At 42.5% G+C, this 21656-nt stretch overlaps 1 protein-coding gene across 4 annotated transcripts in view; it reads left to right on the top strand.

Moving 5' to 3' along the window:
• The window catches only part of OCA2 (OCA2 melanosomal transmembrane protein), a 685962-nt gene that overhangs the window by 479993 nt on the left and 184313 nt on the right, over positions 1–21656 (top strand). The window lies entirely within an intron of this gene.

The following is a 21656-nucleotide window of genomic DNA, read 5'->3' as shown; positions in this document are numbered from 1 at the left end:
TGAGAAACACGTGATGGTGTCTCCGTGGTGTTGGATGTTTTGATCTCCCCGAGGTCATTCATCCTTATGTTTATATACTGTGTGAGAATTGTCATGACAATTCTCCCGTGGAAGCCAGCCTGTAGCTGGCAATCATAGGACATCATGATTTTAGCTTTACATGGCAATGCTGATGCACTGCTATATATAACGCAAGTGGTCAAATGATCACAGCATCAAGCCCCCTAAGGGAACTATTTTAAATACAGTAAAAAGTAAAAAAAAAAAAAAGCACAAGTTCAAATTTCTTCCTTTTTGCCTTATTAAAAATAAAGCTAGCAAAAGAATATACACGTTTTGTGTCACTGCTTTCATAAAAGTCCAATCTATCAAAACATAAAATACATTTTATAATTAAAGAGCAAACCAAACTGTACATATTTGAGTTTTGTGTAGTTATACTGGACCGGAGAATCATAATTCCTGGTCAGTTTTACCATATAGTGAGAATGGTAAATACCACCCCCTCCACCCCCTCCATCCTCCCCTTCCCCCCAAAAAATAAAAAATAAAAAAAATGTGAAATTGCATTTTTTTTGCACTTGAAATTTTTTTCCTGCTTTTCAGTACATCACATGAAAAATTGAATGCCATTGAAAAGTACAACTTATCGTGCAAAAAAAGCCCTCATATGGTTGTATGCATGGGAAAATATAAAAGTTATGGCTTTTGGAAAAAGGGGAGGAAAAACAAAACGAAAATCGCCCAGTGGTGAATGGTTAAAGCTATCATAGAGAAAGAAGCACTAATAATGGCAATAACAAGAAGACAGAGTTTTAAGTGCTCTGGGAAGGAATAAGGGCTTAACTCTACATTTCTGAAATGCAAAAATTGTGGATATAAAGGTTCTCATGCATTTAGTGGAGTTTATCTTGATGACAGATTCCCTTTTATATATGACTTTTTTAGTGAGAAATTGAGGGGAAAAAATTACAATATATTACAATATTACCATAACTGCTTTACATAATCATTCCTATTACATTTTCTTCCAGTTATGTTTTACAGGTAAAATGCCTTCCTGCCAGACTAGAATAATTTATTTTACTGTGCTGTAGTGCATGTGCTCTCCACCATGTGTCACTGATAGGGTTGAGCGACTTTCATTTTTTTAAGATCGAGTAGGGTTTTGGGATACCCGATTTTGTCCAGAGTCGAGTCGAGTGCAGTCGGCCGATTATCGCTAAAAGTCGGGGATCGACCGAAACACGAAACCCAATGCAAGTCAATGGGGAAGCATAGTCGGCAGTGAGTGGAGGCCAGGAAAACACCTACAGTGCCCATTTTAATGCCAAAAACATCCATTCTTGTTTCTGAAGCTTGCCAATCTTAATTAACTGTATAATAATAGTTGGGCATAGGGAATTGGGGGAAAGTTGTGGGGGGAGTAGGGCTGGCTCAAGTTTTTCGTGGGCCCAGGAAATGCGGACTACGTCACGGCGGTGTTGCAGGGAAAGGTAAGTATTTAAACGTTGCAAGTGCTGTGATCCTGAGCAAGCAGGGGGGGGCCCACTCGTTCTCATTGCCACTGGCACAGGGCCCCTCAAAGTACGGCGGTGTGTTTGCATGGCGGGGGCGCCTCCCACCAGCAGCGACACTTTTGCGTACTCTGAGGGGCCCTGTGCCAGTGACGTCGCCAACGAGTATGCCCCCCCACCTGATGAAGGAACCTGCACTTTCATCTGCACCTTCCTCTTTGTCCCTGTGTAAGGTGGTATAACATGCGGGAAGGGGAACCTTACTTTCAGCAGGGTCAGATTCTGGCTGTGTAGAGTACAAGGGGAATGTAGTGGTCTAGGTCAATGTACCAGCAGACTCATTTAGCAGTGGCTGGGCAATGGGCAGGATGAGGAGGAAACAGATATAGGGCCAAAGAATAAAGTAGGCTACATGCAGTTCAAAATTGGTAACAGGACTAAACAGGCGGCATTGCTTTGTTCAGTGGAGTAGCAAACCCAAGAGCAGCAGACACTGTTTCAAGGGCCTAACCACACTAGTAGGCCAAATGCAGTTTAATATCTGATAGTATAGGGCGAAAGCCAGAATGTGGAAGCTCAGCTTTGTTCAGTTGAGGACAACACCAGGGAGGGGCAGACACCTTTAGTAGGCCGGAAAAGCCTATTGCATTTTTTAAAATGGTAATTTGGAGCAGAAGGTTGAAGCTCAGCTTTATTTAGTTGAGGGCAACACCAGGGAGGGGCAGAAGCCGTTAGTAGGCCCTAACCACCATTTTTTTTTTTTAAAACCACTTAATGAGAGCCGGAAGGTTGAAGCTCAGCTTTATTTAGTTGAGGACAACACCAGGCAGGGGCACACAGACAGACACCTTTAGTAGGCCGGAAAAGCCTATTGCATTTTTTAAAATGGTAATTTGGAGCAGAAGGTTGAAGCTCAGCTTTATTTAGTTGAGGGCAACACCAGGCAGGGGCAGAAGCCGTTAGTAGGCCCTAACCACCATTTTTTTTTTTTAAAACCACTTAATGAGAGCCGGAAGGTTGAAGCTCAGCTTTATTTAGTTGAGGACAACACCAGGCAGGGGCACACAGACAGACACATTTAGTAGGCCGGAAAAGCCTATTGCATTTTTTAAAATGGTAATTTGGAGCAGAAGGTTGAAGCTCAGCTTTATTTAGTTGAGGGCAACACCAGGCAGGGGCACACAGACAGACACCTTTAGTAGGCCGGAAAAGCCTATTGCATTTTTTAAAATGGTAATTTGGAGCAGAAGGTTGAAGCTCAGCTTTATTTAGTTGAGGGCAACACCAGGGAGGGGCAGAAGCCGTTAGTAGGCCCTAACCACCATTTTTTTTTTTTAAAACCACTTAATGAGAGCCGGAAGGTTGAAGCTCAGCTTTATTTAGTTGAGGACAACACCAGGCAGGGGCACACAGACAGACACCTTTAGTAGGCCGGAAAAGCCTATTGCATTTTTTTAAATGGTAATTTGGAGCAGAAGGTTGAAGCTCAGCTTTATTTAGTTGAGGACAACACCAGGCAGGGGCACACAGACAGACACCTTTAGTAGGCCGGAAAAGCCTATTGCATTTTTTAAAATGGTAATTTGGAGCAGAAGGTTGAAGCTCAGCTTTATTTAGTTGAGGGCAACACCAGGGAGGGGCAGAAGCCGTTAGTAGGCCCTAACCAACGTTGAAGGCCAAATGCAGTTTAATTTCTGATACTATAGGCCGAAAGCCAGAAGGTGGAAGCTCCGATTTAGACAGTGGAGGACAATTTGAATTAGGGACTGCAGACAGACTTAGTAGGCTGTCCCCTGTGGACCATGCATCCACCACATCAACCCATTGCGCCGTAATGGACACGTAATCTTCCGTGGCCATGCCTACAGGTCCATGCGTCTGTTGTCAGGTGCACCTTTGTACTCACAGATTGCCAGAGTGCATGGACAATGCGGTCTTTTACATGCTGGTGGAGGGTTGGGATGGCTTTTCTCGCAAAAGAAGTGTCGACTGGTTAGCTTGTAGCGTGGTACAGCGTAGTCCATCATGGCCTTATTAATAGTAAATAAAATATATAACTAGGCTCTATGAACTTTTAAATAGGTTCCAGGGGTACACGGGCAGCATTGGTGTGGTCAGTGGAGGAGTATTGCAAGTAGGGGCTGCAGACAGGCTATCAAAGGCCTAAAATAACAAACAGTAGGCAGTCATGGCAGTTTTACATCGGTTACATGGATACACAGGCAGGCACTCCAGGCAGCATTGTGGTCAGTGGAGGAGTATTGCAAGTAGGGGCCGCAGACAGGCTATCAAAGGCCTAAAATAACAAACAGTAGGCAGTCATGGCAGTTTTACATCGGTTACATGGATACACAGGCAGGCACTCCAGGCAGCATTGTGGTCAGTGGAGGAGTATTGCAAGTAGGGGCCGCAGACAGGCTATCAAAGGCCTAACATAACAAACAATAGGCTCATGGCAGTTTTACAGCGGTTACATGGATACACGGGCAGGCAGCTTGGTGGTCAGTGGAGGAGTATTTAAAGTAGGGACCGCAGACAGGCTTCAAAGGCCTAAAATAACAAACAATAGGCTCATGGCAGTTTTACAGCGGTTACATGGATACACGGGCAGGCAGCTTGGTGGTCAGTGGAGGAGTATTTAAAGTAGGGACCGCAGACAGGCTATCAAAGGCCTAAAATAACAAACAATAGGCTCATGGCAGTTTTACAGCGGTTACATGGATACACGGGCAGGCAGCTTGGTGGTCAGTGGAGGAGTATTTAAAGTAGGGACCGCAGACAGGCTATCAAAGGCCTAAAATAACAAACAATAGGCTTATGGCAGTTTTACAGCGGTTACATGGATACACGGGCAGGCAGCTGGTGATGAGTGGAGGAGTATTTAAAGTAGGGACCGCAGACAGGCTATCAAAGGCCTAAAATAAGAAAATGGGCTGGCTGTAGGCACTTTATAATTGGTTCCAGGGGTACACGGGCAGCAGTGGTCTGGCCAGTGGAGGACTAGTGGAAGGAGGGACCGCAGACAGGCTTCAAAGGCCTAACATAAAAAAACGGGCTGGCTGTAGGCACTTTATAATTGGTTCCAGGGGTACACGGGCAGCAGTGGTCTGGTCAGTGGAGGACTAGTGGAAGGAGGGACCGCAGACAGGCTTCAAAGGCCTAACATAAAAAAACGGGCTGGCTGTAGGCACTTTATAATTGGTTCCAGGGGTACACGGGCAGCAGTGGTCTGGTCAGTGGAGGACTAGTGGAAGGAGGGACCGCAGACAGGCTTCAAAGGCCTAACATAAAAAAATGGGCTGGCTGTAGGCACTTTATAATTGGTTCCAGGGGTACACGGGCAGCAGTGGTCTGGTCAGTGGAGGACTAGTGGAAGGAGGGACCGCAGACAGGCTTCAAAGGCCTAACATAAAAAAATGGGCTGGCTGTAGGCACTTTATAATTGGTTCCAGGGGTACACGGGCAGCAGTGGTCTGGTCAGTTGAGGACTAGTGGAAGGAGGGACCGCAGACAGGCTTCAAAGGCCTAACATAAAAAAATGGGCTGGCGGTAGGCACTTTATTATTGGTTCCAGGGGTACACGGGCAGCAGTGGTCTGGTCAGTGGAGGCCTAGTGGAAGGAGGGACCGCAGACAGGCTTCAAAGGCCTAAAATAACAAACAATAGGCTTATGGCAGTTTTACAGCGGTTACATGGATACACGGGCAGGCAGCTGGTGATGAGTGGAGGAGTATTTAAAGTAGGGACCGCAGACAGGCTATCAAAGGCCTAAAATAACAAACAATAGGCTCATGGCAGTTTTACAGCGGTTACATGGATACACGGGCAGGCAGCTTGGTGGTGAGTGGAGGAGTATTTAAAGTAGGGACCGCAGACAGGCTATCAAAGGCCTAAAATAACAAACAATAGGCTCATGGCAGCTTTACAGCGGTTACATGGATACACAGGCAGCTTGGTGGTGAGTGGAGGAGTATTTAAAGTAGGGACCGCAGACAGGCTATCAAAGGCCTAAAATAACAAACAATAGGCTCATGGCAGCTTTACAGCGGTTACATGGATACACAGGCAGCTTGGTGGTGAGTGGAGGAGTAGTGCAAGGAGTGTCTGTCCCAGTACTCCCAAAATATAAATAGATGTTAATGTCTCGCAAAACAACCACAACAAAAAAAAAGGTGGCATACTTAGGTACAGGGGTGGGCTCATCTACTGAGTTTCTGACATAGTAATTTGGCAGTAACTATTTAATGGTGCCAATATAGGACACAGACACAGACTACTTTAAGTTGCATCATAGATGTCTACAAATTTGTATTGTCAGTGCCAGACATTGAATGATGTCAGCGAATAGACTAAAGATTGGTGGAGCTGTGCGACATAATTTTGCACGTGGTAGAGCACATTTTGAGCTGGGGTAGGGGGGAACTCTCTTGAGGCCGGCGGGACCGCCCCAGGGCCCCTCATGTTACAACGGTGTGTCTGACGTTGGGTGCGCACCACCACCGCCAGAGACACTACATTGTACTATGAGGGACCCAGTAGCAATGCCGTCAACCAAAAGCGAGCACACCCACCTCTTCAGACAAACAGCAGTCTCACGGGTGCTTGCGCCAAGTCGCGATACCACGGCCCCGTGTGGGGAGTTTTGCCATTTAGGGAGGTGTAAACATGTCGTATGCTGTACAATCAGCTGCAGCAAATTAGACATTAGAAAAGTAATTCACAGGCAAGAGCTTTTCATAGGAAAGCTAGGTGTCGGCCGGGCAAGGTGGGGCAAAAGATTTCGAAATCCAGTTGTGGTTCATTTTAATGAATGTTAGATCGTCAACATTTTGGGTAGCCAGACGAGTCCTTTTTTCGGTTAATATTGAACCTGCAGCACTGAATACTCTTTCTGATAGGACACTTGCTGCCGGGCAAGCAAGCTCCTGCAATGCATATTCTGCCAATTCTGGCCAGGTGTCTAATTTGGAGGCCCAGTAATCAAATGGGAATGACGGTTGAGGGAGAACATCGATAAGGGATGAAAAATAGTTAGTAACCATACTGGACAAATGTTGTCTCCTGTCACTTTCAATTGATGCAGCAGTACCTGTCCTGTCTGCGGTCATAGCAAAATCACTCCACAACCTGGTCAGAAAACCCCTCTGTCCAACGCCACTTCTGATGTGTGCACCCCTAACACTCCTAGTCTGCTGCCCCCTGGAGCTCGTGTGAGAACGATCACGTGCGCTGTGTGCTGGGAATGCCTGAAGCAAACGGTCAACAAGAGTTGATTGTTTGGTTGCTAATATTAGTTCCAAGTTCTCATGTGGCATAATATTTTGCAATTTGCCTTTATAGCGTGGATCAAGGAGGCAGGCCAACCAGTAATCGTCATCGTTCATCATTTTCGTAATGCGTGTGTCCCTTTTTAGGATACGTAAGGCATAATCCGCCATGTGGGCCAAAGTTCCAGTTGTCAAATCTCCGGTTGTGATTGGTTGAGGGGCAGTTGCAGGCAAATCTACGTCACTTGTGTCCCTCAAAAAACCAGAACCCGGCCGTGACACGCAACCAATTTCCTGTGCCCCCGGGAAAGGTTCGGCATTAAAAATATACTCATCCCCATCATCCTCCTCGTCCTCCACCTCCTCTTCGCCCGCTACCTCGTCCTGTACACTGCCCTGACCAGACAATGGCTGACTGTCATCAAGGCTTTCCTCTTCCTCTGGTGCAGACGCCTGCTCCTTTATGTGCGTCAAACTTTGCATCAGCAGACGCATTAGGGGGATGCTCATGCTTATTACGGCGTTGTCTGCACTAACCAGCCGTGTGCATTCCTCAAAACACTGAAGGACTTGACACATGTCTTGTATCTTAGACCACTGCACACCTGACAACTCCATGTCTGCCATCCTACTGCCTGCCCGTGTATCCTCCCACAAATAAATAACAGCACGCCTCTGTTCGCACAGTCTCTGAAGCATGTGCAGTGTTGAGTTCCACCTTGTTGCAACGTCTATGATTAGGCGATGCTGGGGAAGGTTCAAAGACCGCTGATAGGTCTGCATACGGCTGGCGTGTACAGGCGAACGTCGGATATGTGAGCAAAGTGCACGCACTTTGAGGAGCAGGTCGGAGAACCCAGGATAAGTTTTCAATAAGCACTGCACCACCAGGTTTAAGGTGTGAGCCAGGCAAGGAATGTGTTTCAGTTGGGAAAGGGAGATGGCAGCCATGAAATTCCTTCCGTTATCACTCACTACCTTGCCTGCCTCAAGATCTACTGTGCCCAGCCACGACTGCGTTTCTTGTTGCAAGAACTCGGACACAACTTCCGCGGTGTGTCTGTTGTCGCCCAAGCACTTCATAGCCAATACAGCCTGCTGACGCTTGGCAGTAGCTGGCCCATAATGGGACAACTGGTGTGCAACAGTGTCATCTGCCGATGGAGTGGTTGGCAGACTGCGTTCTGTGGAAGAGCTGTAGCTTCTGCAGGAGGACGAGGAGGAGGAGGAGGAGGGGGTGCGAACGCCTACAGCCAACTGTTTCCTAGACCGTGGGCTAGGCACAACTGTCCCTAAATTGATGTCGCCTGTGGACCCTGCATCCACCACATTCACCCAGTGTGCCGTGATGGACACATAACGTCCCTGGCCATGCCTACTGGTCCATGCATCTGTAGTCAGGTGCACCTTTGTACTCACAGATTGCCTGAGTGCATGGACGATGCGCTGTTTAACATGCTGGTGCAGGGCTGGGATGGCTTTTCTGGAAAAAAAAGTGTTGACTGGGTAGCTCGTATCGTGGTTCAGCGTACTCCATCAGGGCTTTGAAAGCTTCGCTTTCAACTAACCGGTAGGGCATCATCTCTAACGAGATTAGTCTAGCTATGTGGGCATTAAAACACTGTGTACGCGGATGCGAGGATAAGTACTTCCTTTTTCTAACCAGAGTCTCATGTAGGGTGAGCTGGACTGGAGAGCTGGAGATCGTGGAACTTTCGGGTGTGCCGGTGTACATGGCAGACTGAGAGACGGTTGGAGACGGTATTGTTTCCGCCGGTGCCCTAGATGCAATATTTCCTCCTACAAAACTGGTGATTCCCTGACCCTGACTGCTTTTGGCTGGCAAAGAAACCTGCACAGATACTGCCGGTGGTGCAGAAAATGGTGGCCTTACAGTGACGGAAGGGATGTTGCGTTGCTGACTAGCTTCATTAGCCGAGGGTGCTACAACCTTGAGGGACGTTTGGTAGTTAGTCCAGGCTTGAAAATGCATGGTGGTTAAGTGTCTATGCATGCAACTAGTATTTAGACTTTTCAGATTCTGACCTCTGCTTAAGCTAGTTGAACATTTTTGACAGATGACTTTGCGCTGATCAGTTGGATGTTGTTTAAAAAAATGCCAGACTGCACTCTTCCTAGACTCGGATCCCTTTTCAGGGATTGCAGACTGAGCTTTAACCGGATGGCAACGCTGTGCTCCAACAGGTTTTGGCTTTGACACGCGTTTTGGGCCAGATACGGGCCCGGCAGATGGAACCTGTTGCGATGTTGATGCCTGCTGCGGCCCCTCCTCCACCTCCGCTTCTGAACTACTGCCGCCTGCACCCTGTTCCCCCAATGGCTGCCAATCGGGGTCAATAACTGGGTCATCTATTACCTCCTCTTCGAGCTCGTGTGCAACTTCGTCTGTGTCACTGTGTCGGTCTGTGGTATAGCGTTCGTGGCGGGGCAACATAGTCTCATCAGGGTTTGATTGTGGATCTGTACCCTGAGAGGGCAATGTGGTGGTCTGAGTCAAAGGAGCAGCATAGTACTCTGGCTGTGGCTGTGCATCAGTGCACTCCATGTCAGAATATACTTGTAATGGGCATGGCCTGTTAAATGTTTCACTTTCTAAGCCAGGGACGGTATGTGTAAAGAGCTCCATGGAGTGACCCGTTGTGTCGCCTGCTGCATCCTTCTCTCTTGTTGTAGTTTTTGCTGAGGAGGACAAGGAAGCGACTTGTCCCTGACCGTGAACATCCACAAGCGACGCGCTGCTTTTACATTTACCAGTTTCGGAAGAGGAGGCAAAAGAGCTAGAGGCTGAGTCTGCAATGTAAGCCAAAACTTGCTGTTGCTGCTCCGCCTTTAAAAGCGGTTTTCCTACTCCCAGAAAAGAGAGCGTTCGAGGCCTTGTGTAGCCTGACGACGAAACTGGCTCCACAGCTCCAGACTTAGGTGGAATATTTTTATCCCCACGACCACCTGATGCTCCACTACCACTACCATCATTACCAGCTGACAATGAACGCCCACGACGACCTCTTGCACCAGACTTCCTCATTGTTTTAAAATCTTAACCAAAGTAACTTTATTTGTTGCTGTCAAACAACTTACACGGTGAGCTATAACTTCAGTATGATTTCAATATCCCTTAACAGGTTGGTGAGACCACAAGGAAAATCAGGCACAATGTTACACACTCTGTTTTCTGTGGCACAAAATCACAGAGATGACACACACGCAGGACTGTCACTCAAGCACTAATGTCAATATTAATCTCCCACCTAATTTATTTTTTTTTTTTTCTCAGGGAGACTTTAGAAACCAAATAATATTAAAAAAAAAAAAAAAAAAAAAAGGCTTTCTATGGCCCACAATTAGAGAGAGAGAGGTGGCACACCCAGGAGTCAAGACTGGCACACAAGCTGAAAGGGCAATATTACTCTCCCACTGTTTTTTTATGTATTTTTTGTTTTTTAAGGGAGACTTTAGAAACCCAATAATATTTAAAAAAAAAAATAAATAGGCTTTCTATGGCCCACTGAATGAAAGGGAGAGAGGCGGCACACCCAGGAGTCAAGACTGGCACACAAGCTGAAAGGGCAATATTACTCTCCCACTGTTTTTTTATGTATTTTTTGTTTTTTAAGGGAGACTTTAGAAACCCAATAATATTTTAAAAAAAAATAAATAGGCTTTCTATGGCCCACTGAATGAAAGGGAGAGAGGTGGCACACCCAGGAGTCAAGACTGGCACACAAGCTGAAAGGGCAATATTACTCTCCCACTGTTTTTTGTATGTTTTTTTTTTTTTTTCAGGGAGACTTTAGAAACCAAATAATATTAAAAAAACAAAAAAAAAAAATAGCCTTTCTATGGCCCACTGAATGAGAGAGAGAGGTGGCACACCCAGGAGTCAAGCCTGGCACACAAGCTGAAAGGGCAATATTACTCTCCCACTGTTTTTTTATGTATTTTTTGTTTTTTAAGGGAGACTTTAGAAACCCAATAATATTTAAAAAAAAAATAAATAGGCTTTCTATGGCCCACTGAATGAAAGGGAGAGAGGTGGCACACCCAGGAGTCAAGACTGGCACACAAGCTGAAAGGGCAATATTACTCTCCCACTGTTTTTTTATGTTTTTTTTTTTTTTTCAGGGAGACTTTAGAAACCAAATAATATTAAAAAAACCAAAAAAAAAATAGCCTTTCTATGGCCCACTGAATGAGAGAGAGAGGTGGCACACCCAGGAGTCAAGACTGGCACACAAGCTGAAAGGGCAATATTACTCTCCCACTGTTTTTTTATGTATTTTTTGTTTTTTAAGGGAGACTTTAGAAACCCAATAATATTTAAAAAAAAAAATAAATAGGCTTTCTATGGCCCACTGAATGAGAGGGAGAGAGGTGGCACACCCAGGAGTCAAGACTGGCACACAAGCTGAAAGGGCAATATTACTCTCCCACTGTTTTTTTATGTTTTTTTTTTTTTTTTCAGGGAGACTTTAGAAACCAAATAATAAGAAAAAAAATAAATAAATAAATAGGCTTTCTATAGCCCACTGAATGAGAGATAGCACACACAGCAGTGGCACACAAGCCCTGACTGAGGCCAATATTTTTCTCCCACTGATTGATGTAGTGTTTTTGTGTTGAGGTAGATTTTAGAACACAAATCAAGGAAAAAAAAAATAATGCTTTCTATGGCCCACTGAATGAGAGAGAGGTGGCACACCCAGGAGTCAAGACTGGCACACAAGCTGAAAGGGCAATATTACTCTCCCACTGTTTTTTTATGTATTTTTTGTTTTTTAAGGGAGACTTTAGAAACCCAATAATATTTTAAAAAAAAATAAATAGGCTTTCTATGGCCCACTGAATGAGAGGGAGAGAGGTGGCACACCCAGGAGTCAAGCCTGGCACACAAGCTGAAAGGGCAATATTACTCTCCCACTGTTTTTTTATGTATTTTTTGTTTTTTAAGGGAGACTTTAGAAACCCAATAATATTTAAAAAAAAAAATAGGCTTTCTATGGCCCACTGAATGAGAGGGAGAGAGGTGGCACACCCAGGAGTCAAGCCTGGCACACAAGCTGAAAGGGCAATATTACTCTCCCACTGTTTTTTTATGTATTTTTTGTTTTTTAAGGGAGACTTTAGAAACCCAATAATATTTAAAAAAAAAAATAAATAGGCTTTCTATGGCCCACTGAATGAGAGGGAGAGAGGTGGCACACCCAGGAGTCAAGACTGGCACACAAGCTGAAAGGGCAATATTACTCTCCCACTGTTTTTTTATGTTTTTTTTTTTTTTTTTCAGGGAGACTTTAGAAACCAAATAATAAGAAAAAAAATAAATAAATAAATAGGCTTTCTATAGCCCACTGAATGAGAGATAGCACACACAGCAGTGGCACACAAGCCCTGACTGAGGCCAATATTTTTCTCCCACTGATTGATGTAGTGTTTTTGTGTTGAGGTAGATTTTAGAACACAAATCAAGGAAAAAAAAAATAATGCTTTCTATGGCCCACTGAATGAGAGAGAGGTGGCACACCCAGGAGTCAAGACTGGCACACAAGCTGAAAGGGCAATATTACTCTCCCACTGTTTTTTTATGTATTTTTTGTTTTTTAAGGGAGACTTTAGAAACCCAATAATATTTTAAAAAAAAATAAATAGGCTTTCTATGGCCCACTGAATGAGAGGGAGAGAGGTGGCACACCCAGGAGTCAAGCCTGGCACACAAGCTGAAAGGGCAATATTACTCTCCCACTGTTTTTTTATGTATTTTTTGTTTTTTAAGGGAGACTTTAGAAACCCAATAATATTTAAAAAAAAAAATAGGCTTTCTATGGCCCACTGAATGAGAGGGAGAGAGGTGGCACACCCAGGAGTCAAGCCTGGCACACAAGCTGAAAGGGCAATATTACTCTCCCACTGTTTTTTTATGTATTTTTTGTTTTTTAAGGGAGACTTTAGAAACCCAATAATATTAAAAAAACCAAAAAAAAAATAGCCTTTCTATGGCCCACTGAATGAGAGAGAGAGGTGGCACACCCAGGAGTCAAGACTGGCACACAAGCTGAAAGGGCAATATTACTCTCCCACTGTTTTTTTTATGTTTTTTTTTTTTTTTTTCAGGGAGACTTTAGAAACCAAATAATATTAAAAAAACCAAAAAAAAAATAGCCTTTCTATGGCCCACTGAATGAGAGAGAGAGGTGGCACACCCAGGAGTCAAGACTGGCACACAAGCTGAAAGGGCAATATTACTCTCCCACTGTTTTTTTATGTTTTTTTTTTTTTTTCAGGGAGACTTTAGAAACCAAATAATAAGAAAAAAAAAAAAATAAATAAATAGGCTTTCTATAGCCCACTGAATGAGAGATAGCACACACAGCAGTGGCACACAAGCCCTGACTGAGGCCAATATTTTTCTCCCACTGATTGATGTAGTGTTTTTGTGTTGAGGTAGATTTTAGAACACAAATCAAGGAAAAAAAAAAATAATGCTTTCTATGGCCCACTGAATGAGAGAGAGGTGGCACACCCAGGAGTCAAGACTGGCACACAAGCTGAAAGGGCAATATTACTCTCCCACTGTTTTTTTATGTATTTTTTGTTTTTTAAGGGAGACTTTAGAAACCCAATAATATTTAAAAAAAAAAATAAATAGGCTTTCTATGGCCCACTGAATGAGAGGGAGAGAGGTGGCACACCCAGGAGTCAAGACTGGCACACAAGCTGAAAGGGCAATATTACTCTCCCACTGTTTTTTTATGTTTTTTTTTTTTTTTACAGGGAGACTTTAGAAACCAAATAATAAGAAAAAAAAAAATAAATAGGCTTTCTATAGCCCACTGAATGAGAGATAGCACACACAGCAGTGGCACACAAGCCCTGACTGAGGCCAATATTTTTCTCCCACTGATTGATGTAGTGTTTTTGTGTTGAGGTAGATTTTAGAACACAAATCAAGGAAAAAAAAAATAATGCTTTCTATGGCCCACTGAATGAGAGAGAGGTGGCACACCCAGGAGTCAAGACTGGCACACAAGCTGAAAGGGCAATATTACTCTCCCACTGTTTTTTTATGTATTTTTTGTTTTTTAAGGGAGACTTTAGAAACCCAATAATATTTAAAAAAAAAATAAATAGGCTTTCTATGGCCCACTGAATGAGAGGGAGAGAGGTGGCACACCCAGGAGTCAAGCCTGGCACACAAGCTGAAAGGGCAATATTACTCTCCCACTGTTTTTTTATGTATTTTTTGTTTTTTAAGGGAGACTTTAGAAACCCAATAATATTTAAAAAAAAAAAAAATAGGCTTTCTATGGCCCACTGAATGAGAGGGAGAGAGGTGGCACACCCAGGAGTCAAGACTGGCGCACAAGCTGAAAGGGCAATATTACTCTCCCACTGTTTTTTTATGTTTTTTTTTTTTTTTTCAGGGAGACTTTAGAAACCAAATAATATTAAAAAAAACAAAAAAAAAAATAGCCTTTCTATGGCCCACTGAATGAGAGAGAGAGGTGGCACACCCAGGAGTCAAGACTGGCACACAAGCTGAAAGGGCAATATTACTCTCCCACTGTTTTTTTAGGTATTTTTTGTTTTTTAAGGGAGACTTTAGAAACCCAATAATATTTTAAAAAAAAATAAATAGGCTTTCTATGGCCCACTGAATGAGAGGGAGAGAGGTGGCACACCCAGGAGTCAAGCCTGGCACACAAGCTGAAAGGGCAATATTACTCTCCCACTGTTTTTTTATGTATTTTTTTTTTTTTAAGGGAGACTTTAGAAACCCAATAATATTAAAAAAAAAAAAAAATAGGCTTTCTATGGCCCACTGAATGAGAGGGAGAGAGGTGGCACACCCAGGAGTCAAGACTGGCGCACAAGCTGAAAGGGCAATATTACTCTCCCACTGTTTTTTTATGTTTTTTTTTTTTTTTTCAGGGAGACTTTAGAAACCAAATAATATTAAAAAAAACAAAAAAAAAATAGCCTTTCTATGGCCCACTGAATGAGAGAGAGAGGTGGCACACCCAGGAGTCAAGACTGGCACACAAGCTGAAAGGGCAATATTACTCTCCCACTGTTTTTTTTAGGTTTTTTTTTTTTTTTCAGGGAGACTTTAGAAACCAAATAATATAAAAAAAAAAAAAAAAAAAAAAAAAATAGGCTTTCTATAGCCCACTGAATGAGAGATAGCACACACAGCAGTGGCACACAAGCCCTGACTGAGGCCAATATTTTTCTCCCACTGATTGATGTAGTGTTTTTGTGTTGAGGTAGATTTTAGAACACAAATCAAGGAAAAAAAAAAATAATGCTTTCTATGGCCCACTGAATGAGAGAGAGGTGGCACACCCAGGAGTCAAGACTGGCACACAAGCTGAAAGGGCAATATTACTCTCCCACTGTTTTTTTATGTATTTTTTGTTTTTTAAGGGAGACTTTAGAAACCCAATAATATTTAAAAAAAAAAATAAATAGGCTTTCTATGGCCCACTGAATGAGAGGGAGAGAGGTGGCACACCCAGGAGTCAAGACTGGCACACAAGCTGAAAGGGCAATATTACTCTCCCACTGTTTTTTTATGTTTTTTTTTTTTTTTTCAGGGAGACTTTAGAAACCAAATAATAAGAAAAAAAATAAATAAATAAATAGGCTTTCTATAGCCCACTGAATGAGAGATAGCACACACAGCAGTGGCACACAAGCCCTGACTGAGGCCAATATTTTTCTCCCACTGATTGATGTAGTGTTTTTGTGTTGAGGTAGATTTTAGAACACAAATCAAGGAAAAAAAAAATAATGCTTTCTATGGCCCACTGAATGAGAGAGAGGTGGCACACCCAGGAGTCAAGACTGGCACACAAGCTGAAAGGGCAATATTACTCTCCCACTGTTTTTTTATGTATTTTTTGTTTTTTAAGGGAGACTTTAGAAACCCAATAATATTTTAAAAAAAAATAAATAGGCTTTCTATGGCCCACTGAATGAGAGGGAGAGAGGTGGCACACCCAGGAGTCAAGCCTGGCACACAAGCTGAAAGGGCAATATTACTCTCCCACTGTTTTTTTATGTATTTTTTGTTTTTTAAGGGAGACTTTAGAAACCCAATAATATTTAAAAAAAAAAATAGGCTTTCTATGGCCCACTGAATGAGAGGGAGAGAGGTGGCACACCCAGGAGTCAAGCCTGGCACACAAGCTGAAAGGGCAATATTACTCTCCCACTGTTTTTTTATGTATTTTTTGTTTTTTAAGGGAGACTTTAGAAACCCAATAATATTTAAAAAAAATAAATAAATAGGCTTTCTATGGCCCACTGAATGAAAGGGAGAGAGGTGGCACACCCAGGAGTCAAGACTGGCACACAAGCTGAAAGGGCAATATTACTCTCCCACTGTTTTTTTTATGTTTTTTTTTTTTTTTTTCAGGGAGACTTTAGAAACCAAATAATATTAAAAAAACCAAAAAAAAAATAGCCTTTCTATGGCCCACTGAATGAGAGAGAGAGGTGGCACACCCAGGAGTCAAGACTGGCACACAAGCTGAAAGGGCAATATTACTCTCCCACTGTTTTTTTATGTTTTTTTTTTTTTTTCAGGGAGACTTTAGAAACCAAATAATAAGAAAAAAAAAAAAATAAATAAATAGGCTTTCTATAGCCCACTGAATGAGAGATAGCACACACAGCAGTGGCACAGAAGCCCTGACTGAGGCCAATATTTTTCTCCCACTGATTGATGTAGTGTTTTTGTGTTGAGGTAGATTTTAGAACACAAATCAAGGAAAAAAAAAAATAATGCTTTCTATGGCCCACTGAATGAGAGAGAGGTGGCACACCCAGGAGTCAAGACTGGCACACAAGCTGAAAGGGCAATATTACTCTCCCACTGTTTTTTTATGTATTTTTTGTTTTTTAAGGGAGACTTTAGAAACCCAATAATATTTAAAAAAATAAATAAATAGGCTTTCTATGGCCCACTGAATGAGAGGGAGAGAGGTGGCACACCCAGGAGTCAAGACTGGCACACAAGCTGAAAGGGCAATATTACTCTCCCACTGTTTTTTTATGTTTTTGTTTTTTTTTACAGGGAGACTTTAGAAACCAAATAATAAGAAAAAAAAAAAATAAATAAATAGGCTTTCTATAGCCCACTGAATGAGAGATAGCACACACAGCAGTGGCACACAAGCCCTGACTGAGGCCAATATTTTTCTCCCACTGATTGATGTAGTGTTTTTGTGTTGAGGTAGATTTTAGAACACAAATCAAGGAAAAAAAAAAATAATGCTTTCTATGGCCCACTGAATGAGAGAGAGGTGGCACACCCAGGAGTCAAGACTGGCACACAAGCTGAAAGGGCAATATTACTCTCCCACTGTTTTTTTATGTATTTTTTGTTTTTTAAGGGAGACTTTAGAAACCCAATAATATTTAAAAAAAAAATAAATAGGCTTTCTATGGCCCACTGAATGAGAGGGAGAGAGGTGGCACACCCAGGAGTCAAGCCTGGCACACAAGCTGAAAGGGCAATATTACTCTCCCACTGTTTTTTTATGTATTTTTTGTTTTTTAAGGGAGACTTTAGAAACCCAATAATATTTAAAAAAAAAAAAAATAGGCTTTCTATGGCCCACTGAATGAGAGGGAGAGAGGTGGCACACCCAGGAGTCAAGACTGGCGCACAAGCTGAAAGGGCAATATTACTCTCCCACTGTTTTTTTATGTTTTTTTTTTTTTTTTCAGGGAGACTTTAGAAACCAAATAATATTAAAAAAAACAAAAAAAAAAATAGCCTTTCTATGGCCCACTGAATGAGAGAGAGAGGTGGCACACCCAGGAGTCAAGACTGGCACACAAGCTGAAAGGGCAATATTACTCTCCCACTGTTTTTTTAGGTATTTTTTGTTTTTTAAGGGAGACTTTAGAAACCCAATAATATTTTAAAAAAAAATAAATAGGCTTTCTATGGCCCACTGAATGAGAGGGAGAGAGGTGGCACACCCAGGAGTCAAGCCTGGCACACAAGCTGAAAGGGCAATATTACTCTCCCACTGTTTTTTTATGTATTTTTTTTTTTTTAAGGGAGACTTTAGAAACCCAATAATATTAAAAAAAAAAAAAAATAGGCTTTCTATGGCCCACTGAATGAGAGGGAGAGAGGTGGCACACCCAGGAGTCAAGACTGGCGCACAAGCTGAAAGGGCAATATTACTCTCCCACTGTTTTTTTATGTTTTTTTTTTTTTTTTCAGGGAGACTTTAGAAACCAAATAATATTAAAAAAAACAAAAAAAAAAATAGCCTTTCTATGGCCCACTGAATGAGAGAGAGAGGTGGCACACCCAGGAGTCAAGACTGGCACACAAGCTGAAAGGGCAATATTACTCTCCCACTGTTTTTTTAGGTATGTTTTTTTTTTTTCAGGGAGACTTTAGAAACCAAATAATATAAAAAAAAAAAAAAAAAAAAAAAAAAATAGGCTTTCTATAGCCCACTGAATGAGAGATAGCACACACAGCAGTGGCACACAAGCCCTGACTGAGGCCAATATTTTTCTCCCACTGATTGATGTAGTGTTTTTGTGTTGAGGTAGAATTTAGAACACAAATCACGGAAAAAATAAATAGGCTTTCTATGGCCCACTCAGTGAGAGATGGCACACACAGGGATGGCACTGTAGCAGAAATGCCAATCTTAATCTCCCACAAAAAAAACAAAAAAAAAACAGGGACTGTCCTACAATTACTATCTCCCTGCAGTAATCTAAGCCAGGTATGGCAGGCAGCAATAGGAGTGGACTGATGCACAAATTAAATAAAAAGTGTGGACAAACAAAAAAGATAGCTGTGCAGAAAGGAAGGAACAAGAGGATATGTGCTTTGAAAAAAGCAGTTGGTTTCCACAGTGGCGTACACACAGCAATACAGCTATCACGGAGCCTTCTAGGGCAGCCCAATGAGCTACAGCGCTGAGGGGAAAAAAAAAATAAAATAGCTTCCACAGTCCCTGCACACCGAAGGTGGTGTTGGACAGTGGAAATCGCTGCAGCACAAGCGGTTTGGTGGTTAGTGGACCCTGCCTAACGCTCTCCCTGCTTCTGACAAAGCGGCAGCAACCTGTCCCTAAGCTCAGATCAGCAGCAGTAAGATGGCGGTCGGCGGGAACGCCCCTTTATAGCCCCTGTGACGCCGCAGACAGCAAGCCAATCACTGCAATGCCCTTCTCTAAGATGGTGGGGACCAGGACCTATGTCATCACGCTGCCCACACTCTGCGTTCACCTTCATTGGCTGAGAAATGGCGCTTTTCGCGTCATTGAAACGCGACTTTGGCGCAAAAGTCGCGTACCGCATGGCCGACAAGCACAGGGGTCGGATCGGGTTTCATGAGACGCCGACTTAGCCAAAAGTCGGCGACTTTTGAAAATGATCGACCCGTTTCGCTCAACCCTAGTCACTGATATTTTTGAATCTCTCTATCCCGTGCTGGAGATGGCATTTGAAATGTAAACTAGACTATTTTTACATACAAAAGAATTTCAGATTGACAGGACATAAGTAAAATCTTCAACTAAATTCCATTATATTAACCCCTTTCTGACCTCGGACGGGATAGTATGTCCAAGGTCAGATCCCCTGCTTTGATGCAGGGCTCCGCAGTGAGCCCGCATCAAAGCCGGGACATGTCAGCTGTTTTGAACAGCTGACATGTGCCTGCAATAGCGGCGGGTGAAATCGCGATTCACTCGCCGCTATTAACTAGTAAAATAACCGGCGCTGCCGGCCGGGCGGCCGGAAATGAGCGCATCGCCGACCTCCGTCACATGATCGGAGGTCGGCGATGCTTCAAAATAGTAACCATAGAGGTCCTTGAGACCTCTATGGTTACTGATCCCCGGCAGCTGTGGTCAGCGCTCACAGCACACCTGCATTTCTGCTACATAGCAGCGAACATCAGATCGCTCTATGTAGCAGAGGCGATCGTGTTGTGCCTGCTTCTAGCCTCCCATGAAGATTATTGAAGCATGGCAAAAGTTAAAAAAAAAAAAAGTGAAAAAAAAAAATATATAAAAGTTTAAATCACCCCCCTTTCGCCCCATTCAAAATAAATCAATAAAAAAATAATCAAACCTACACATATTTGGTATCGCCGCGTTCAGAATCGCCCGATCTATCAACTAACAAAAAGCATTAACCTGATCGCTAAACGGCGTAACAAGAAAAAAAATTCGAAACGCCAGAATTACGTTTTTTTGGTCGCCGCAACATTGCATTAAAATGAAATAACGGGCGATCAAAAGAACATATCTGCACCAAAATGATATCATTAAAAACGCCAGCTCGGCACGCAAAAAATAAGCCCTCAACCGACCCCAGATCATGAAAAATGGAGACGCTACGGGTATTGGAAAATGGCACAATTTTTTTTTTTTAGCAAAGTTTGGAATTTTTTATCACCACTTAGATAAAAAATAACCTAGTCATATTAAGAGTCTATGAACTCGTAATGACCTGGAGAATCATAATGGCAGGTCAGTTTTAGCATTTAGTGAACCTAGCAAAAAAGCCAAACAAAAAACAAGTGTGGGACTGCACTTTCTTTGCAATTTCACCGCACTTGGAATTTTTTTCCCGTTTTCTAGTACACGACATGGTAAAACCAATGATTTTGTTCAAAAGTACAACTCGTCCCGCAAAAAATAAGCCCTCACATGGCCAAATTGACGGAAAAATAAAAGTTATGGCTCTGGGAAGGAGGGGAGTGAAAAACGAACATGGAAAAACGGAAAATCCCAAGGTCATGAAGGGGTTAAAAAATATATCCAGTATGGCAGGTGAATATTCTATGACTGAGGGCGGCAACGCCATAAACGTGTCACAGTGAACCTTCTCTACTGCCATCAAGGCTATGTTTTTTAATATAATGGAATAAAGTTGAAGATTTTACTTATGTCCTGTCAATCCAAACTTCTTTTGAGTGTATTTACGGCTTCGGCTTTTGGATTGACACTCACTAGGATGAGCAGTTCCTTCCAACATTACACGATGATGCTATTTTTTTCATTTTCTTATACACTATTTTTAAGTGCTTTGAGGTAGAAAATAAATATTGAGGGTCTCTGCTTATTATTTTGATCTACTGTACATAATTTTTAGTCTTACTGGTGACATAATTTTTAGTCTTACTGGTGGTATTTAATAATAAAAGCCTATGAATTGTGTTAAGCAGTTAAAAGGGAAACAAATCAAACGATCACCAATGTTAACCTGTATAAATGTTTACAATTTTTATTCTTGTTTAATATACAAATAGCCTCTCCAGAGAAAGAGAGGACTTGAACTCTATAGCGCCACCTTTTGTACACCTGAAGTAGCGATCCTACAAGTCACAATCAATCCTTTAACGAGTCATGCAATATGACTTAGGATAAAAGCCAAATCAGTATCTCAATTCGCAGACACGGTGATTCGGGCTGTTGGCCCTCGTCAGTGCGAAGCATGAGAACTGATTTGGCTTACCCCTTATTCTTGTTTAAGGCATGTGTGATATAAATAATAAAATAACAAACTTGATTTTACAATATATTTTGGGTTTCATTTGGGATGCAGCTTATTAAGACACCCCATTTTATTGAGAATCATAAACACTTGGGCAGTACCCACACTTGCGCTTTGAAGATGTATAGATCTTTATATTATACAGTTTATTTTTTTGTTTTTCTACTGTAACAAAAAGCTACATTCAAGGCTTAATGTGGTATTTCAGTTACAAGAAGCTATCAATTATCAATGGGACAGGAGAAATTCTAGGTTCAGACTGATAAGATGCCCACTGATCATAAGAATGGGGCATTTTTCTCCTCCA

The sequence above is a fragment of the Ranitomeya variabilis genome, chromosome 3 (assembly GCF_051348905.1).
Source record: "Ranitomeya variabilis isolate aRanVar5 chromosome 3, aRanVar5.hap1, whole genome shotgun sequence".
In the NCBI taxonomy this organism is placed as follows: domain Eukaryota; kingdom Metazoa; phylum Chordata; class Amphibia; order Anura; family Dendrobatidae; genus Ranitomeya; species Ranitomeya variabilis.
The sequence above is the reverse complement of the archived record's forward strand: the minus strand, read 5'-3'. Positions and strand labels throughout refer to the sequence as shown.